This window comes from Hemitrygon akajei, chromosome 2 (genome assembly GCF_048418815.1).
Source record: "Hemitrygon akajei chromosome 2, sHemAka1.3, whole genome shotgun sequence".
NCBI classification, from domain to species: domain Eukaryota; kingdom Metazoa; phylum Chordata; class Chondrichthyes; order Myliobatiformes; family Dasyatidae; genus Hemitrygon; species Hemitrygon akajei.
In genome coordinates this window covers 63338559-63344969 of record NC_133125.1, presented here as the reverse complement: position 1 = coordinate 63344969, position 6411 = coordinate 63338559, and the positions used below count along the sequence as shown (strand labels likewise).

The following is a 6411-nucleotide window of genomic DNA, read 5'->3' as shown; positions in this document are numbered from 1 at the left end:
TTACGCAATTAAATATATTCAATAAAAGTTAATTTCTTGTTTCTCCAAATTCTTATGGAATACAAGTAATCTGAAATTATATTTGTGTTCAGCTTCAAGGGGTCTATCATAACCACAAAAAAATTCTGAGGAAGCAACACTTTTGAAAAAAATTGCAGTCCCATGTAATTTACTCACAGTGTTTTCCCAGCCTGTCAACCAGATTTCAAACCATGTCAGTGTATTACCCCCATCAATGCAGTCAAGATCAAGTAACTTAGACAGGGACTCATATTGAAACTGGGACCTCTTGCTTGTGTGGCTGAACAAATTTAAACAGTATGTAACTAATCTGTTAGCAGCTGATCTTAGAGTTATTTTTAACCTTCCTTCAGGGAGGTTAATACAGTCCACGTATTTGATTTAGTATGTCATCAGTGTATTGCGACCAATTGAATCACAATTCTGGTTTATTCCACTAGTGAGTTAAATTCTGATCAAAATTTTGAGACTAGTAAGTTAATAAATGAAAAATAACAAAGAAACAAAATTAAAGAATCGTTAAATTTCTCGAAGCAGATCTGAATTAATTGAATAACAGGGTTATTGTGGCACAGGTATTAATGTGAGACCAAGTGACAGAGGCAGAAGCTCATAATGAAAATATCATTTATCTATGGGAAATGGGCATTGCAGTCAAGCTCAACATCTATTGCCATGCCCAAAGAGGTGAAGTCTTCTGAACTACACCACTTCACACGCTGCAGCTGCTCCCATGCTGCTGTTCAGAGAGGAGATCCAGTGTACCGATTTGGAATTAATTAATAAACAGGGAAGTTTTCCATGTCAGCATGGTATGACAACTGGAAACTTGCAGAAGATGGCAATCCTATACGTCTGCTTCTTTGTCATTCCAGGCAGCAGAGGTCGCATGTTTGAGAGATGCTATTAAAGAAAGCTTGGTGTGTGATGCAATGCATCTTGCTGTTGGTACACATTAGAGCCATGATACAGAGTAGTGAAAGGAACAAAAGCTGCCTGCTCTGTCCTCAGTAGTAACAAGCTTACTTACGTTCACTTATCTAGGAAAATGGAGAATTTTCATCACCATATCCATGGAAGACAGGGCTCTGGAAAATTAAGGAGTGAGAGATTCACTGAAGACTGTCTGTCCCTTGACCTGCTCTTTAACCCACAGGTCAAAATTTGTTTTTGGTTCAAAGCAACTCTCAGGATTTGATAGTGAGATTTTTAAATTTCTTTTATCAGGATGCAGGTCTTATGGGCAAGTTTGGCATTATTGTTTGACACGTGGAGCCTTTATTTTGAGTTGCTGCTGTTCTTCCGTTGAAGGTACATGAAAGTGTTATTAGGTAAGGAGTTCCAAGATTTAGACCCAAAAATAAAGAAAGAACAACACTGTATTTCTAATTAGAATGGAACACGTACTGGAGGAGAACCTACAGGAGGTGGTGGTTCCATGTACCTTCTGCCTCCGGTATAAAAGTTACGGAATTGAAAGGCATTGACAGAGTCAACTAGATGGGTGACTGCACAAAGACGAGAAGATAGCATCTATGGAAAAAGAGTAAACAGTCAATGCTTTGGGCCAAGACCTTTCATCAGGACTGGAAAAAAGGATGAGAAGTTAGAGTAAGAAGGTGGGGGGAGGAGTGGAAGAAGTACAAGGTGATAGGTGATAAGTGAAACCGGGAGGTGGGGAGAGGTGAAGTAAAGAGCGAGGAAGTTGATGGGTGAAAGAGACAAAGTGCTGGAGAAGGAATTCTGGTAGGAGAGGTTAGAAAGGGAAGGGCAGGGAGCATTAGAGTGAGGTGATGAGCAGGGAAGGTGAGAGGGGGCAACGAGAATGGGAATGATAGTGGGGGAGCAATTACTGGAAATTCAACAAATCAATGTTCATGCCATCAGGTTGGCTGCTACCCAAAGAGATTATAAGGTGTTTCTCCTTCAACCCGAGTGTGGCCTCATTGCGGCAGTAGAGGAGGCCATGGATTGACATGTCGGGATGGGAATGGGAAGTGAGTGTCGTTGAAGAGAAGGTGCTTGGGAAGCTGAAAGGTCTGAAGGTAAATAAGTCCAGAGGGGCCAGATGGACTACACCCAGGGTTCCCAAAGAGTAGCTGAAGGGATTGTGGAGGCACTAGTAATGATCTTTAAAGAATCACTTGATTCTGGAATGGCTCCAGAGGACTGGAAAATTGCAAATGTCACTTAATTTTTTAAGAGGGAGGGAGGGAGGGAGAGAGGCAAAATACAGGAAATTATAGGCCAATTAGCCTGACTTCAGTGGGTGGCAATATGTTAGAGCCATTGTTAAGGATGGGGTGTTGAGATACTTGGAGGCACGTGATAAAACAGGGCAAAGGCAGCATGGCTTTCTTAAAGGGAAATCTTGCCTTTTGTTTAGTAAAAATGTGTGATTCTCAAAGGGCTAGAGGAATAGTGATATTGGAGGGTATAAGAATATAGAAGCAGAAACTTAAGTAAAGCAGTCAGCCCTGGTGCTTCCTTCATCATTTAGTTGTTGTTGATCTTTTGTGCACCAACCTTACATCCCTTGATTCTTATGTTATGCAAGCTTTCAGCTATCTCTCTCTTGAACGTACTCAGTGAATGAGCCTCTACAGCTCAGCAGGGTACTGAATTCCAAAGGTTTACTATACATAGTCACAAATCTGCAGATGCTGGAAATACAAGCAACACACACAAAATGCTGAAGGAACTCAGCAGGCCAGGCAGGATCTGTGGAGAAGGGTACAGTCGACCCCTGAAAGGTCTCAGCCAAAATGTTGACTATACACAGTCATCTTACTTTTGTTTATATCGATCATATGCCCATCCTAGGAATCAACATCTTGAGTCATTTTTGCAAACCCACCTGACAAGTATATACATTGTTCACAATGCACCAGTACACAACATTTACCGTGCGGTCATATATAATTTCAATAAGATCTGTAAGTTTATTCTTATACAATATTTCATATAAAAGTCAACAATACTACTTGCTTGCTGGACTTCCATGATAACTTCAAATGATTCATGTACAAGGACACCTAAAACCCTCTGAACACCAGCATTTTCACCCAGTTCAAGAATATTATGCATTTGTATTTTTTCTCCCAACATAGAGTACTCTACATTTCTCTACTTCATATTTCTTCTCATATCCTCGCCTAATTATTTAGAGTATGTGTCTTTCCACCCCCCCCAAAACTTATATTACTACTTAGCTTTGAGTTATTGTGTGCATTAATTGCTGAAAGTATTTTAAGCAGATTGCAAAAGTATTTAAAAAAGAGTTCTGGATCCTGGGCTACATAACTAAAAGAATTGAATACAGGTGTAAAACTGTCATGATGAACCTTTAAAAACCCTGGTTTGGAACATTGTGTTCAGTTCATGGAAAGATGTGAGGGCCTATAAAGAGTCCAGAAGAGATTTGCTACAATGACTCCATAGATCCACGATTCCTGTTATTGGAGAAGACTGGAGAAGTTCATTTCATTCTCCTTGAAAGGAGAAGTTTGAGAGAGGATACAATATCAGTATTTAAGGTCATGAAGGGTCTGTATTATTGGCTGAAAGATCAAGGTCATGAAAGACTAAGTGAGACTCCAATGGTGCAGGAAGCATTTGTTGGGAAGGGCCCTTCACGCTGTCGTCCACATGATGGTTGGTGCTTGCAGCCGAGCTCTGTGATGAAGCATTCTGCGAAATGACTTAGTCAGCCAGCTTGGGAAACCATTCCATAGGATTCATGGTGTCCTTCTCCTGCAAGGCCTCTAGAACCTTCCATGTTGACCACTGACTGATAAACCTATGGTCAAGAAAGGTTTTCTGCAGAAGTGTTTTAATGAAGGATGGATAGTGTGGCAAGGTTGGAATTAAGGCAATGTCCATCCTTCGCAACATCAGGGACAGGTAGAAACTTGGCATCTGGTGAGTACATGCTTGATTTTTACACACAGCCGCTTACAAAGGTGGCCATTAGGGCCAGGGTAATGTTGGGTACACACTTCCCTTGCTTCTCTGGAGACTTGTACTGTGTGACTCATTGGACATGCTCCACTTTCGATGCCCAGATGAAAGTGAAGGTTGCTTGGGGGTGGGGGGTGGGCCAGGTACAGCAACAGAAAGAGCAATTCACACCTGATAGCTGTGTTCTTCCCCACCACTCCCGCTGCCCCAGCTTTTGGTGGAGCTTGCCTTCAGCCATTTCTTGCTACACGCCCTGAATTCTCTGAACTAGATCCCCAGCACATGCAGATAGTCATGAAGGAAACAGTGGAAAGGGTGGGCCAGTTGCCGAAGAACATAGTTGCACTCTTCCTGCTGTTGACTCTGGTCCTCACGGTATCTTGTCAATGGCCTCCTCCTTCTCCAAGCTGACGAAGCTAGAGTGTACCCACAATCCCACATGTAGGAGATGATATCCCTGAGCAGCAATAGGCTTTCAGAGATTTTTCTGCTGGATACATCACAGGGTTGGTTTGGGGGAATCACCTGTGCTGAAACAGAGTTGATATGGCCGGAGATTACTTTTAGTGAGATGGCTTGTCAATTCCCTCTCTCCACTTCTGTCAACAAGGGTGATGACATCCTTCTTTGGGGATTCCTAATGCTGCCAGCTAGAAGCATAGCATTTTCAGCAAGTCTTGCCTCATCAGGTCCCACAGAGCTAACACTTCCCTGAGTTTTATTGATCCCAAAGGAATGAATGGGGCCTATCAGTTTCTCCAGGATCGGTGGCTGGACCAACACTCCTGCTAAACACTCCGTGACTGGAAGTTCCAGGTGATTCAATGTGTCCGTTAGTGAGAATGCTACTAAGCCTCCTCTTCATTAAGGCTATGGATCACAGACCTCTCCTGTTAAAACACTTGGAAGAAGCAGGAGCACATCTCATTCTACTCCGTGGAGTGGATTCATAATCAAAAGGTGATCTTGGAGAATTCCAAGGCAAAGGCTGAAGCTTGCCATCTCTCAAACTCTCAGAGTTCCTCTCTCGATACCATAACCCCTTAAAATCAGAAGGAGAAGATTCCGTTTGTTTCGAATTATCAATATTTCTGTTCCACACACAAAATTCTGGAGGAACTCAGGTCAGGCAGCATCTATGGAGAAAGATAAACAGTTTATCAACACTGGAAAGGAAGTTTGAAGAAGCCAGAATAAGAAGGGAGGGAGGGCAAACTGGCAAATGTAGATGAAACCAAGTGAGGGGGAAGGGTGATGGGTGGGGGAGGGGGATGAAGATAGAAGCTGTAAGGTGTTAGGTGGGGAGGTTAAGGGCTGGAGAGGAAGGAATCTGATAGGAGAGGAGAGTGGACCATGGGAGAAAGGGAAGGAGGAGGGACACCAGAGGGGGTAATGAGCAGTGAGAAGAGAAGGGGTTAGAGGGGAATAAGAATGGTGAATGGAAAAAGAGAAAAGGAGGAGGTGGAGAAATGACCAGAAGTTAGAGAGAACAATGTTCTTGCTGTCAGGTTGAATAGCTTCCAGACACCTTCTGAACACCTTTGAGGATGACGAAGCTCTTGATGATCTCATCTCCTTAATCGCTTCCCACTGGAGCGTCAAAGATGGGCTTCACAGTTCTCCAACCTGTGCGATCCCTCTTTAGTTATTTAAAGCTCTCTTCAGACACCAGCTTGACCATCACAAGCTCTCCTACATCCCCTGTCCTGAGCACAGATTGCCCTTTTAGGAATATGTTCTTTCCCTGGTCACTCCCTTCCCTTTACTGTATTTATAAAATATTCCGGCATTTTCCTTGATGTTGCTTTGCCTTGTTTTTCGTTCACTAAGCTTACCATATGTTTCCTTTCTTTGCTTTACTCAACCTTTGACAGTTTTGGCTCCTTGGTCTTGCTCTTCATACTTTTACACTTACAAAAACATAATTTCACTTTTAAATGACTCCCACAGTGTGGATCGCCTGGATTGTTCTTACATAGCACCGCAGCGGACTTGACGGGGTGAATGACTCCTTTCGAGCTATAACCTTTCTCGGGGCCTCTGTAGGAGTTGTCTAATGAAGACCCACAGCACTTTAGTCTCTCTCTCTCTCTCTCTCTCTCTCTCACACACACACACACACACACACACACACACACACACACACACACACACACACACACACACACACACACACACACACACACACACACACACACACACACACACACACACACACACACACACACACACACACACTTTTGCAAACTGCTGCTTTAGTGTCTGAACAAATCCATGAAACTCCAAAGGAAGAAAATACCCTTTTTAACTAACATTTGAGAATAAGCAAAAGGAAAAGCAATGGGAGTGACTTGAAAACTCAGAACTAAATAAATATTTCTCAACTTAAGGGAGTCATGAGGTCTTGAACAACGGAGAAGGAAACAGCAG

The 6411-nt window shown here is 42.8% G+C and overlaps 1 long non-coding RNA gene across 1 annotated transcript; it reads right to left on the bottom strand.

Moving 5' to 3' along the window:
• Positions 1–2940: 2940 nt before the first annotated feature.
• On the bottom strand, positions 2941–6188 carry LOC140737508 (uncharacterized). Its single transcript, XR_012101178.1, has 2 exons — positions 5817–6188; positions 2941–5117 (listed from the first exon to the last, which is right to left on the bottom strand). It is a non-coding gene; the product is annotated as an uncharacterized lncRNA (long non-coding RNA).
• Positions 6189–6411: the final 223 nt, after the last annotated feature.